Source organism: Stegodyphus dumicola, chromosome 1, assembly GCF_044657685.1.
Source record: "Stegodyphus dumicola isolate Sdum_Otavi_A_Nest chromosome 1, ASM4465768v1".
Lineage (NCBI taxonomy): Eukaryota > Metazoa > Arthropoda > Arachnida > Araneae > Eresidae > Stegodyphus > Stegodyphus dumicola.
This window is the reverse complement of record NC_140768.1, coordinates 166,970,311-166,986,317: the sequence shown is the minus strand read 5'-3', so window position 1 is coordinate 166,986,317 and position 16,007 is coordinate 166,970,311. Positions and strand designations below refer to the sequence as shown.

General features: G+C 32.7%; 1 protein-coding gene across 2 annotated transcripts in view; it reads left to right on the top strand.

Annotated features, from left to right (window-relative positions):
• The window catches only part of LOC118179810 (uncharacterized), a 125,691-nt gene that overhangs the window by 1,589 nt on the left and 108,095 nt on the right, over positions 1 to 16,007 (top strand). The window lies entirely within an intron of this gene.

The following is a 16,007-nucleotide window of genomic DNA, read 5'->3' as shown; positions in this document are numbered from 1 at the left end:
TATTGCAGTTCTAACAGTGACATGATAGGTATTGTAAATAATAACAAAACAACAATATAATTAAGGTATAATTCAAATTATGAGTTATTTTTTGTGAAATTGTGATAACTTGCATTTATTATTTGATTGAGTACTATTTTGGGCTAGAATTGTTTTGAATGATAAAATTTTCAGTTTGGTACTCTGAATGATTGTTCTGTGATATGCAAGACTATAATTGGAACAGCTTTAATATTGGTCCTTTTTTGGCGACAAACTTTATCGCGCCAAAATGTCGCCAAAAACATTTCTCGCCAAAAAGGACTAATACTAAAGCTGTGCCCTATAATTAATTTACTTTGATAAAATGCTGTAATTTAAAGCCTCATTGTTAGTTTCTTTTTTTATTTCATTTATATATGAAGACCTCTGTGTGTCGTTAATGATCAGGTGTTGGTCACATATATGGTTTAGTTTATGACTGTATTTGAACAATAAATTTTATAATGTAATATATAACACCACATAAAGCACATTTATCAGTTTCTATATTAAATGCATGCACTGAATATAGAGTGCAGTATTACCAACATTAGTTATAAACTCTAAATATTCAGAAAAGGAAAGACCACTTGTCTTGCCTGTTTGATATATTCATGGTGAAGGTTCATATCATGGCAAACAGGCTGTATAAGATATTGTTGATTTCCTCTGGGTGTAACATAAATAAGAGGTTTTCTGAGAAAGTCATTCACAAGGACATGTCGGTTGATCTTTACATTATGGTAACTTGGCATTTTTTTGGCAAAAATTTGGCGACCAACTTTCCTACAGCAACCCTCTATTTTTTTTTGACATGTTTCTTTTCTTTTTATCTACTGAACACTTCTTCCAACAATCTACTAGCCGAATTACACTTATGCTAGAAATTTTATCTAACAAAACTGCTTAATCATGACAAATATTCACTGCAAAATTGGGTAAAAGTGCATAATACCATACTCCTTACGCGTTTTTCGAAATAACACTTACACATAAACCATGTACACGCCGACTTATTTTTACTTAAAAAAAATCCCAGAATTGCACAAAAACGGCATTGTGCACACTCTTCACTATATCCATGTACACTGCTTTTTTCTCATAAATTAGAAAAATTTCACGAAAATACATGACAATTTTCTCAATCTTTAAACCCGGTAAAAAGAACATATATGAAATTACCTGATTGTGAAAAAGTATTTACCCTTTCCAAATATGAACATTTCCACATATAAAATAAATAAAATATCCAAAAACTTTTACCTCTAAATCATCTATTACATTATACACGTCACCAACGAATTCATACCGCAAGCATTACAAATACTTAGTATCAAATATTTAAATTATTTCCATGCACGTTTACTTCAATTTAAACGTATACCAAATTCCTACAAACATAAAATTCACAAAATAACTATCATTTAATTAAAATATCACTAAACCATGTACACGCCGACTTATTTTTACTTAAAAAAACATCCCAGAATTGCACAAAAATGGCATTGCGCACACCCTTCACTATATCCATGTACACTGCTTTTTTCTCATAAATTAGAAAAATTTCACAAAAATACATGACAATTTTCTCAATCTTTAAACCCGGTAAAAAGATCATATATGAAATTACCTGATCACGAAAAAGTAATGAACATTTCCACATATAAAATAAATAAAATATCCAAAAACTTTTACCTCTAAATCATCTATTACATTATGCACATCACCAACGAATTCATACCGCAACCATTACAAATACTTACAGATATTTAAATTATACATTACAGATACCATTAACATTACAGATACCATAATAAATACCATTACAGATATTTAAATTATTTCCATGCACGTTTACTTCAACTAAAACGTATACCAAATTCCTACAAACATAAAATTCACAAAATAACTATCATTTAATTAAAATATAATTAAATTCAAAAACACTATTTAAAATATAAATGAGCACATACATTAAATTAATACATACATAAATACCCATTTCAAATTCACTTTAGTTACGGCCATGGGATCCAAAAATTCACGAACACTGTTTCACACAACACAGAATAAAGCCAAATACAAAATTTCCAGATTTTTTCCCGATTTCCCCCCTTTTCCGAGTAAAGAACCGTAATTCGTCCATTAATATCACGTGACATATCCCATGATCTCTCATTTCCCTCACACAAAATAATGCGTAATCGGAACTGAGTACTGCTCACATTATTACCAAAGTGCCAGGTAACCTTTATCGCCTCCAAAATGTCGCCAAACTACCAGTTACCATATTGTAAAGATCAACCGACATGTCTTCCTGACAGACAGCCTTTTTGTGCTTGCTACTTGCAGATCACCCGATGAGCAGGTTACATCCACAGCTGTACAGCCATAACTGTTGCTTGCTGCTTATCATTCAGCATTTAGTCCTGTCATCACAAACTTTTATGAATTCCAAAAAATGCTATCAAGATATGAAAAACTGCTCATGTATTTGATGGAGATAGGGCAATCAGCTCAGGAGCCCATTTACCACAAGTGTTATTTCATCAGTGGCTATCACACAAAGAGTAAAATATCATACTGACCGGCATGTCATTTTATGTGTCTGTGATTTATTGTTTTTCTGCTACATATTGTCAAAAAAGTTATGCAAATAAAAACTTTGAAGAATTTTTCTAAAATTGTGTTTGTTGATATTTCCTACCTGTGAACTCCTCCATTTTTTACCACATCTGGTAAATCACTGAACCTCCACTCCTAATGGTTTTTCAGCATAACATTTCTTATTGCATCTTATTTGATCTGAATTATGAGCACTTTCTGATTATTTGCACCGCTACCAAAAAAAAGCATGACAGAGTATTTAAGTGCTCATGTCACCGAAAAGTATTTGTCACTTCTCGTAATGTAACCAAAAAAAAAAATTATGTAACAAGCAACCCAGATATGTGCATAGCATCCCCCAAGATGGCTTTCCTCTTCTTTGCACGTTTTGCCATTATGACTGCAAATTATGATCAGCTGGGACATTTCAGTGAGGGGTATGGATAATCGGGAAGTATTGAATTATCCTTAACTTATTGATTATTTCAGAAAACACATTTTAGTTTTCATCTAATTTTTTAATTTGCTTTTAAAATTTGTACGGTTCAACAGTGTTGATGGCCAAATATATCCAAGGTTTTATTTATTTATTTTGTAAAATTTAAAATCTTGTATATACTCAGTCGTATATGTTAGGGGATAGCCTACCGTAGACATTTGTAAAACTTTATCATTAGATTCAAGCAATGTTTAATCAGTTAATATTCATAATTAATTTTGTTTTACATCAATCTTTGATACATTACTAAATTTATGCTCATAAATGTGATGTATATTGATTATAGCACTTTCTGACTACCTGCATTCTCAGTTTTAACATTAAATTACTTTTTATAAAGGTGTAGTCTTTTGTCATCTAATGTCAAAAATTTTTACCCGAGTATCATTTAAACATTTTGTAAAAACTGACTAAGAAAAATGAAGTCCTGTTCCATTCAAATCTAGCAATTGTCCTTTGGGATAATAATCAATCTTCGTAGGACTAGAACTTCTGTTCATTCAATGTATGGTTCAGTCTCGACAGGGACCATACTAGTACTGTCTTGCCTGTCCCTTGGCTGTGGAGTTGCTATATCGTAAGATATTGTGGCTATCCTCGGGAGTTTGGTTCTATTCGGTCCTTTCAACTTTTAAAGGCCTTTTCCTTACAGAAGTATGGAATACCCCACTGAATTTATCAATGCAACTGAAGTGGTGCCTAGGAGCAAAGATGGCTTTTAATTTTATCTTGCCATAGTGTTATTACCCTTCTCATGCTCTGCTTAAGGCTCAGAGGACCGTGGGGGCTGTGCCCACTAAGATGATCTCCATAGACGAAACATCCTGGAAGGTTACGGCCAGGTCACGAGTTCATCTCTGGTGTTCTGTCCTTTTGAGGGGAAAAAAGATCATTGATGTCACCAAAATGCCAAACTAGACATTTGCAAATAGAAAATAACATCTTATCACTCTCAAAAATACACATAGCATTAGCACAAATTCATACATACATTGAGAGAAAGGAATGGAATTTTAAAAATTAAAATGATTGCAAGTTTCTAATACAGATTTTGGAAAGCACTGTACAGCAAAATAAGGTTAGGAGTTGCTATTTAGAGCTGTTTGATTATCTTTTAGAGTATATGAGTACAATATTGTGGAGTTGTAAATAATAGTTTGTAGTTATTAGAAGATATTTTACCAAAGAACTTTTTCGAACTTCTGTTTGCATGTGTGATTGGGCATTTCCAAAAATAGTGATTAATGTCCACCTCTTCATTTAGTTTTCCAATTTACATCGTACATCAACTTTAAAGAAATGATCTAGATGTTGTGGAATCTTTCCATGTCTTTTAATAGCCCAAGTCAAATAAAAATCTAACCTAGATAATTTTGTTTTAAGAATGATTAAGAAAAATGTTTTATTTATTTGGCTATTTAAACCTGATAAATCGAATGTTGTGCTAATGAATGTATATAATTCATCAAGGATGATGATATTGATTTATATAGATACTGATATTTGAGTATATTTATATTGGAAATTATGGTAAAAGTATATTTAGGGTGCCCCTTGACGAAAATTGGTGATTTTTGACGGCACGTGGATACCGAGTTTGTGCAATTCTTTGACTTTGTGTAGCGACGATTTTATCTCCAAAAATCGCCACTACACAAAGACAAAATTACAAGTGAAAGAATTGCACAAACTTGATAGCCATGTACACATTGACCTATTTTCACTTAGAAAAAATCAAAGAATTGCACAAATTAGGTGTTGTGCACTCCCTGAACTTTATCCATGTACACGCCGACCTATTTTCACGTGAAAAAACATCAGAAAATTGCACAAACTTGGCAGTGCGCACTCCCTTGAGTTTGTCCATGTGCACATCGATATATTTTTACTTAAAAAGTCAAAGAAGCATACAATTCTACGTAAAAGTATATTTACAGAACATTCAACTACTCAGGTTATCATAAATGAAACAACAGCTTGATGAACAAACTGTTGTATATCAACGTTGTGAAAACTTGTCCAAAAATCATAGATGAACAGCATCTGCACATGTAAAATTGTAAAATCAGCTGCATAGATTTTTTCTCGTAAATTTGTTACTTATAAATGCTCCCTTATATAATTTATTAGCATAGCTGACTGTGAGCATTAAAAATAGCCTAAGAAATACTTTTTGGCAATTTTAAAAGTTGACTTTTTGTGGGCATGTGGATTATTAGAATGTTTTTAATCTGTCACAATTAAAAATACTTTCTTCTTAAAAGCACTTTTTAAGAATAAATAAAAGCTGTCCTCTACTCGGGTTTTCCTCACGGTTAAAGTGTAAGAAAATTTCCAAATGAAATTACCTAGCAAACATAAAATTTAGAATATCTGATGAATATTAATATAATATTTAATATCAAATATTACAGATACAAGTAGAAACGAGGGGACTACCAGAAGTTCACTATTTGTCGTACAGGCACAGTTCCACTGTATCAACTGTACAATTTTGTCCAGTTTTGAGGGGAGACCACCGTGGGTGGCAGTCCAATGGTCTCCCTTCCTCTGCCAGCAACCTCTCGAGAGGCCTTTCAACTCGTCATTATTTTGAGTGCCTCTTTGCTGTGCCAACACTATATGCTTATAAACATCTAAGTATTCTCTTGGATTCGAACCCATCATAACTGCAGTCATTATCACTAAGCACTGTACCAACTTGGCTACAATATATTTTCTATCAGATTCGTATTATAAATTGTTCAATAACCTGAATTGTGCATTGTAAAGGAAACTTCAAATCAGTTTAAATTTCTTTTAAAATGGGGTTTCTTAATGCTGCATGAAACCTTCCAGTTTTTTGTATTTCAAGGTTAGCAATAATGGTATTTGGTTAGACTAAAATCTGTTGGGGTTCACACTGAAATTGAATGCTGTCCTACCTAATTATTATCGACATTGGTACTTGTTAGCAAATAGTGTTATGAATCATATGCAAATGCAGCAGAACTCGTATCTGAATCATTTTTTCTTTCCATGCCAGGTAAAATTAAACTTGTTTTTGAATTCATTTAAAAATTTTTAACTCTCCATTGGTTTGAATAATATAAATAAAAATACAGACCAGTACATATGCTACATTCCAACATATAATGCATATTTTTAACACAAAAAATGAGATTGCCATTTACTGATGCTCATTACATGCCATATATAAAAATGATAGATTTAGAAATAAGGAAAACATGATCATGCAGAAATTTAATTTCAACTTCATGTACCTAAATGCCATTATTAATGATTATGGCATTTTTCTAGTACCCAATTTGCCGCACTTTCTTCTAGAATAGGCCATTTAATTACTCCTTTCCTCAAAGCACATTCATTCTTTGGCATATTAATTATTGTGATATAATTTTTCTTCCACGTATGTATGGAGTGTTTTCCCAATACTAAACCTTCTTGCTGTATTTCAGCTACAGGAAATGCGATTTACTAAAGTCTTTGATGTGCACTTCAAAATCATGGCTTCAAATGACTGCAGAAAGAAGAAACATCTCAAATTATTTCCCACCTTTCTCGAAACCCTAGAATAACAGTCTTCTGCACATGCCTTTGCAATACAAACCACCCTCTTTACAGAATTATTTACTCTCTCAAGTATTTCTCCCACACTCATGTTGTTCCCCATATTGCTTACCAATGCAGTATACCATTTCTTGAAAGCCTGCAAAAAATTTTTGAGTCAGTACTTGAAAAGATAACAGTATCACACATATATCTTTCAGGTTCCTTTGTAATGAAAAGGGTGCATGTTACATGGTAAATATACCTAAAAATTAAAATATGTAGTTTGAAATGGTATAGTTCTGTTATCAGGACTGGATTCAGAAATGTGTGTATTGTATGTACATGTTGATTTGAAATTACAATTTTGCATCATACACTGGAATATATGGTATCTTTTTTAAAAGCTGTTTCATTAATTCAGTAGATATAGACATGTAGATTACCTTAACAGTGTTCATCGGCTGTTGTTGCATATGATGATTCCGTGTGGCTAATGGTGCAAAAAAGATCTTTTGCATAATGTAACAAAATTTATTAATAATTGTTGAATACTTTTAAAGATATACAGTCAAAAGTCTTTAATCCGGACTCGTCGGGACTTCGGCAATTCCGGATTATAGGTCATTAGTTTAAATCTGGTAAGATGGCATACAAAAATTATAAAATTAAAAATATGAAACCGTATTTTATGAAATAAAGAGCAATTATGATCTAAAGGGTATCAAAATTTACAAAAAAAAAAAAAAAAAAAAAAAAAAAAAAAGAGCTTAATATTTATTTGTTTATTTTATTAAACATTTCTTTCAACGTGCGCATGCGTAAAGCATACAATACGCATAGTCGAAATTAGAAAATTGCAACCAGAAAACTATTTGATGTGTATTCATGATATTTATAATGATGAGAAATTTTATTTAAATCATATCAAAGACAGAGTACATCGAGATGACATACTACAATCAGTAAAGAATTATAAGCCGAATAAAATAAAAACATCTGTGCTGAAGATAAGTATAGTGCTGACAGATCAACTTCCAGTTCATTGCGCTCCGCGATGTCACCCCCCACCCCTCGCAGAGCAGCGTGAAATTGATAAACAGATTTCGGAAGGGTTAGAGAAACAAAGGAGCCTTTATCCATTTTTTGCAGCAATTCCACTTTTTGTTTGATGGACATCAAAACATGCTTTCCCTTTGTAGATCCTTTGTCAGCTTCAGCATTGGAAATTCTGTTTGACGTAATCGAAAGTTCCAACTTACTTTTATAAAATTGCTCTAACAATATGCAAAAAATAAAAAGCTGGATCCAATTCGAGGATTAAGAAACAACGCAATCTGCAACATTAACTGAAATAGATAATTAGATAATTTTAGCTTAGCTTATACCGTTTGTTATACATTAAACGCGCATGCGTAAACATATTATGTGCATGCGTAAAGGCAGAAAGTTTGTAGCTTTGAGGTCTGGATTATGGGTGTCTGGTTTAACGACTTTTGACTGTATTAGTAGTCTATCTTGGCTTTTGACTGTATTAGTAGTCTATCTTGGCCTTTTACATCTTGCATGTTCAGCATTTCACCTACTAAAGACAATCAGGGCTCATGAAGTGCCATCTAGTTGGATTGTGTTGGAAATATGCAGCATTTATATTGCTTGTGCATTTCATTGTAAAAGAATACAATATAATAGTTATAGGCCTTACGTTCTTTATTTACTTAGCGAGTCATTCATTGGCCATAACAAAGGCTCTTTCTGTAAAAGACAAAACTGCTGCAGAATACGTTATAAAAAGAATACGTATTTCAACCTTTATGCTTAAAAGCATAAATTAACACAAATTCGAAGGGCAAAATGCATTATGTTGATAATTTTGTTATTTAATATCTAAAAAAATTATCTTGGGCAGTGTATAATTTTAGGGTACCTCTTGGATTATTCCCAAGTTGTTTTTTAACCTGAGTATTTTTTGTTGAATGTTATGAAAACCCTATTAGGATGTGATTGGTTGTAATGCATGATTGCGGTGATTTTGACTGTTTGGAAAATACTTAAATACTGTTGGGAAAATACTCAGGGCTTATTTATGCATTAGATGTTGGTTATGCTTATTTTATACTTTACATTATAAAATGCCTGCTGGTGGTATGATTAACCTGAAGTTTCTGTGCATTTTGGAACGAACGGGAAAGAAAACATTGATTGACTGGTGTGTAAATGAAGATTTAAATGGGTTCTCTTAATAAATTATGCAGCAAGATTTAAGGATTTGGAAACCGAAGCTTGTATCAACACTATAGAAGATATGTGTGGGTGTAATAAAAAGGAATTTTCGAAAGAAATGCCACCGACAGTCCAATAGTATGGAGGATATTTTTATATGTAGTATATTTTCTACTTTTAATTATGTACATAGTTGTATGTACAAGTAAATTTTTTTAGCCTAGAACAAACAGGTCTTGATTATTTGACAATGTGACAAGTGGCAGCAGTGATTTGGGGATATTAAAAGGCCCATTAGTCAAGCGAAGAAGTGATGCTTGAATTCTATGGAGTTGAATAGAATCATCCTGATTCAGTGAAGTTTGAATAGAATCCTTGTGATTCTATGCAGTTTAAAAAATGATTTCAAGTTACTTCTTTATAAATTGATGAAAGGAAAATCATCCTGATTTTCATGTCATGGGAAATCTACTCATTGCAGTTTTCTTCGTCTGATCTTAAGTGATAAATTTTAGAGAACTACCACAGTTCTATACAACAAGCTTTCTTCATTAAAGATCATTCTGAGTGTGATGTTGGAATCGGAGCAATTCGAGTCCATATGACAAGTTTTCTTAATCAAAAATCAGGCTAATCTTTGGAATATGGTAACAGGTAGTTTGGCGACATTTTGGTAAGGTGATAAAGGTTACTAGCTAGGACTTTAGCAGTGTACATAGATAAAGTCAAGAGTGTGTGCAATGCCATTTTTGTGCAATTCTGGGATGTTTTTTTTTAAGTGAAAATAGGTTGACGTGTACATGGATACCGTGTATGTGCAATTCTTAGAAACGCGCGGCAAGCAGTTTGTGATTCTGCACTTTCTCACAATTTCGCACCTAATCTTCGTCATGATTAAGTTCTTTTGTTCCATAAAAGTTCTAGCATAAGCGTAATTCGGCTAGCAGATTGTTGGGGAAAAAAAATGTTGAGTTAAAAAAATACCCTTTGTGAAAACAAAATGGCGTCCAAACAAAAAATAGCAGGTTGCTGTAGCAGGGTTGGTCGCCAGATTTTTGCAAAAAAAATCGCCAAGTTACCATAATCCAAAGATTAACCAAAAATCATCCTGATTTTGTTGTTCTTAAAATCATACCAATTCCAGTTTTCTTTGCATGGTTATCATCTAAATAATACATTTTAGAGTACTGATGTAGTTTTTACAACAAGTTTTCAGCGTCCTTTCATTAATGTTAGAGTTTCTGTGTTGTGAAGGAATGGTCAGCACAATTCTACAGGAAGTTGATCAGATAAATTCTGATTTTGTGGGAATCTTTTGATGCTTAAGATTGTGTAAAAACAGTGACAGAGTATCACATGAATCTTCATCTTATAAAAATAATCAAATGGGTAAGCACATTTATGTTATACTATGGTACTTCTGTGTGAATTTTTCTTATTTGGGTGTGTACTAACCCTGCATATGAGTATACCCCCAAAACATTTTGAACAATCAAAATGTTTTCTTCAAAGGGGAAGAAGCTGTAACATTCCTTTTTCTCAAGGAACATGGAGACAGGAACAGAACTCCCCTGACTTGTCTTCATCCTTTGGCAGAAGTGAGATGAGGACAGAAAACCCTCTTCTCACTTCTGCCAGAAGCGGGTAGACTTTTTCCCTCGCCGTATGTGAGAGTAAAAGAAGAGATTGTTATTCAAAAGGAAACGAAACAACCATGGAGATTTACTTACTCCGTTGTTAGAAAAAAATGTTTTTTAAAGTGTTTTTAGATGTAATCTGTACATAGTTGTATACACAAGTAAATTTATTTAGCCTAGAACAGTCTTGATTATTTGACGATTTTGCAAGACTTAGTGTAGTTTTTTTTTTTTTTTTTTTTATTTTAAACATTTGTCAGTGTGCCAGTATTTGTATTAATGTGTAGGTTGGAGCAAGACCTTTTTATATGATGGAAGATATGATTATAGTGATGCTTGTAACACGAGTTCAGATACTATAAGATCTGCTTTTTAGTAATCCGAAGATAGAAGATTTTTAGAATTGTCAGAAAAGTGCAAGATTTGGTTAAGAGTGTGAATGAGATACTAGCACCATCTTGCTGTTCCCCAGGAATAGTCAAATGGAGAGAGTTTCTTCAAAGATCAGGTCAGTGATCTTTCAGCCAGCTTCTTTAGTAACATGTTACTTTTTTTTAAGCCTTATATCTGCTCATCAGTGGATGTCTAAATCATAGTATCCTTCACAAGTGACATGTCATCATGTTTTAACATAGGAAAAAACTTGTACACTTGTATTTACTCAAAGCATCATCTCAGTGTTTAGCAAGGCATAACAATAATCTCAGCTGGTGTTTACCTCAATTGAAAGTAGAATTTCATGCAAACTCTTTGTTTCTTCTGGATATAAATTTTCTTTTTCAGTTCTTTCTTTCAATCTTTTATGCCAGCTCCAGGTACAGGTATATGGAGCAAATCTGAAGATGTTTATAATTAACAATATTTTAATGTGTTAGACTGGTTTCATCAACAGTTTGTGAAATGTCTGTACAAATACATTGTGTATGTATTATTGTACACAATGTCTGTACAAATACATTGTGTATGTATTATTGTACACAATGTCTGTACAAATACATTGTGTATGTACAGTCAAAAGTCTTTAATCCGGACTCGTCGGGTGATTCCGGATTATAGATCATCAGTTTAAATCTAGTAAGATGGCATGCAGAAATTATAAAATTAAAAATATGAAACCGTAATTTATAAAATAATGAGCAATTATGATCTAAAGGGTATCGAAATTTACAAAAAAAAGAAGCTTAATATTTATTTGTTTACTTTATTAAACATTTCTTTCAACGCGCGCATGCGTAAAGCATACCTTACGCATAGCCGAAATTAGAAAATTGCAACTACAAAACTATTTGATTTGTATTTGTGATATTTATAATGACGAGGAATTTGATTTAAGTCATATCAAAGACGGAGTACATCAAGATTAAATACTACATTTAGTAAGGAATTATAAGCCGAATAAAATAAAAACATCTGCCCTAAAGATAACGATAGTGCTGACAGATCAACTTCTAGTTCATTGCCGGTGCCGCGGCAGAGCAGAGTGAAATTGATAAACAGATTTCGGAACCCTTAGATAAACAAAGGATATGCCTTTATCTATTTTTTATAGCAATTCGTTTTTTGTTTGATGGACATCGAAGCATACTTTCGTTTTGTAGGTCCTTTGGGAGCTCCAGCATCGGAAATTCTATTTGACGTAATCGAAAGTTCAAGCTTACTTTTATAAAATTGCTCTTACAGTCTGCAAAAAATTATAAGCCGGATCCAATTCGAAGATTAAGGAACAACGCAATCATCAACATTAACTGAAGTAGATAATTAGATAATTTTAGCTTATACCGTCCGTTTTACATTAAACGCGCACGCGAAAGCGCAGTCGTAAATGTCTTGCGCGCACGCGTAAAACGCCTATGCGCATGCGCAGAAAGATTTTAGCTTTGAGGTCCGGATTATGGGTGTCCGAATTAACGACTTTTGACTGTATTAATACACTATGAAATATTAAAATAAATTTTACGAAAAGCAGAAGCTGTTCAAGAAAATACAAGATGAAAAAAAAATTTAATTGAAGTTCTTAAAAACATTGTAGCATATTGTGCAAGTAATTAGACTTTTCTTTGGAGAGGGAATTCTGAAAGTACATCGCCCACTGGGGTCACTTTTTGTAAGTGCGGGTGTGCTGTTCCCAGGGTATTCTAGCCTTTCACGGGATCATCTTGATGAATTCTGATGGTCTTGGGTGTTATAATCCTGGAGCCCCAGCTCTGTGGGGTAATTTTTTTCTTCTTGATAATATGCTATCATACCTTATGAAACTGTTATTGAATCTTCAAATAAAAGACCTTGAACTACCATAACAGTTAAAGAAAAAACTAAAGTTGCTCCATGATTTTTGATTATGACAGGATTTGCTGAACTTCATAAAATGTCATAATTCCTGGTTCATAAACATATAAATGCCTTGCTAAAGAACCCAAATAAATGAAACACTTATAGTCCAGTGATTTGTAAAATGGTGAATGGTCAGTCACTGCATTTATTATTTGAAGGAAAATGTCCAGAGTGGCTTCTGGATTTTCCTGAAAAAGGCAAATCAACAACTGATAATGTGCTTATGCTTGAGACTGTCATAGTGGCCTATGGAGAAATCTTCCAGTTTTTATCTGTAATTTCATAGACAGGTTCAACTAAAAATTGGCTCTTTGCTATCTAAATCCTTCTACCAAAAAGAGAGAGTGCCATAAAGCTGTGTGTGGCCCTTTCTAGTACTAAAACAAATGCAATTTTGAACGAACTTCCTCCAATTGTATCTGACACTTTATACATTGATGATGACTTGCAGATAAGTTATAAAGTTGCTGACATGTGGTACATCAAGATACAAATGCAGATTGCCATAAAGGGTTAATAATCCTTTAATATTTCAATTGTGGTAAAAGTTTGCATGAATTGTAAACTATTGAACCCTAAGAACACAAAATTGAGACTTAAAAAAAAAAAAAAAAAAAATCTAGGGCGAAATCCTGAATTTTGAGGGCTGGTATATATTTTATATTGTGTCCCTCTAAGACATTTTTTTACCCAGGTAGCTTCCAATTGTTAATTTTTTTCCCCCATCTATCTTTTGATGTGTGCCTGTAGAGATGGGTACTTGAGTATAGTTATGCAAGTCTAAAGTAAAAAAACTTTTAAACTTTTGCTAGAAATTTAAAATTTTAGAAATAAAATTTACATCTCTATGCACTTTGATGATGATACCCAACTAAACATACTTTTGTAAAATAAAAGCTTTTGAAAGGGATTTAAATTCAATATTATTATTTTATGAAGAAATTTAACAAATATAACATTGCATGTGTAAACCACATCATGCTACATATAATTGAACTAGTATAATGTTACTAGTTAACTCGGTCAAAAAATGAAATAGGAAACTCTACGACTCAGCTGAAAATTATGTTGCATTTTTGAAGTTATTATATTTTATGCTTTAGATAATATATAAAAAGAGCATACTTCATGCAATGATAGCATGCCTCCCAAACACTTTCGATTATTGGGCCCCTTTTTAATTTTTTGTAAATTTAAATTGAAATATATCATTTTGTTCAGGAAGAAAAGCTGTTGAATGATTTTATTATTTAATACTCCTCAAAGCCCTTATTTTGATTAAAACTAAAAAAATAAAAAAGAGAAAGAAAGAAACAAAAATATTTGTTCCTCCTTTGTTTCTTTCCAAAGATAAATGTTTTGCATTTTTAAATGGCCTTGTAAATATTTTCCCTGCTCTCAGCAAATGTGAAGACTTATTTAGAAAACCACATACTTTTATCTTAACTCGGGGGGGGGGGAGATGTCTCTTGTGTTTCCTAGTTTCTCATCTGAAATTAACAAAGAGGATATACTAAAGCATAAAAAGCATGCTTTCAAGTCTGCAGTTTTTCCATTCTGCTTAGAGATGGACCTAAAATGTATTTCTGTTTCCCGTGTTTGTAAGTGAGCTTTCCTTTTGTGTGAACCACAGCCTCTTTGTGGAGATAGCATTGAAAATTAGCTGTCAGTCATCTCTTATCGTTTTCACTGCATTCTAGTATTTTGGAAAATACGAAGCGGCGGGTGTCTTTTGGGGCTAACATGCCACATTTAACCTTACAATTGTGTAACATTTTGATGCTAGATGACAATTTTGAAATCGATGAGTCTTTATCCGGGGAAAGAGTGAAGTGGTGAAATTAAAATTTTAGCTAAATAGAGACGTATGAAAAACTTGACTGGAATAAGCAAAGAATAAAAAGAAACTAAAATAATTTTATTCATTCTCAGCAATAAACTGCCCATCACCTCCATAAACATAATATTGAATCTTAAACAACTTGTAAATTAATTATAAACAAATTATTGCATCATAAACAATTGTAATTGTAAAAGAAATTGATGACAGAATTTCTTTTACAATTGTAAAACAATTGTAAAAGAAATTCTGTCATCTCACAGAGCAGAGGAGAAACCTGGTGCTGCCATCTGTTGGCATGGTACCCTCAGTATGGGCGCTGGTATATTTTATGTACCAGTCTTAAAATCGTACAAATAATCTTTTAATTATCATTTCTGACTGAAATGCAGTAAATATATAGGATTCGGCATGTGTACTTCATATATTTGCAGATTTTGAAATTTTCCCCCTCGAATAAGATTTATTAATCTTCAAACATAACTTGGACCGAAGTATAATAATTTCATAACTGCAAAATATTGAATATTCATAAGAGTAGTGCTGCCATTTAGAATCAAAAGGAAATGCTAGAAACTTATTACAGCTTTTGGTATGGAAAAATTAGCACTTTTATGGAGGTTAAAAATTTGACAAAATGCCTGTGCCTTTTAAAGGGTTAAATGGGCGAATAAAGGTAGATTTAAATTCTGTAATCAAGACAGTTTGTGTCCATTTCTGCATAAAAGAAATCTGAATCCAGAATCAAAAAGATCTTCCTGGAAGGCTCACAGATTCCAGTAGTAAAATTTCTAGAATTAACATTTGATAAAAAAAACTGGGGATGTAAATGAAACTTCCATGCAACAAATTTATAGAACTTTTATTCCCTCCAGAACTGATTATGTATGAGTGGTATATGGATCAGCACAGCCTTCTATGTTAGTAAAGCTTAACCTGTTCACCATCAAGCTCTGAGAATCTGTTTTCAGGAGGCTCCAGAATATCTTCTGTGCAGAGTTTGTATGTGGAATGTTTCAAGCCATCACTCCAACTGAGGCTGAAGCAATTGTCTCTTTGATATTACTTCAAAATTCTGTCACATCCTGATCATCCATCCAACGTCTCAATGCTTCTTAACCACACTCATTTGTTATAACAAGGCGTGTTCCTCCTGTACTCATGTTTTTAGATTACGTGTTTGACAACAGATGCTAGAGCAGGACTTGGAATAGGTGAAAATCCAAGCAGTAAAGTAGTGTGTACAAGCTAATTTTCTATGAATACAGACAAGCTTTCAATGACTATGCCATGGTATATA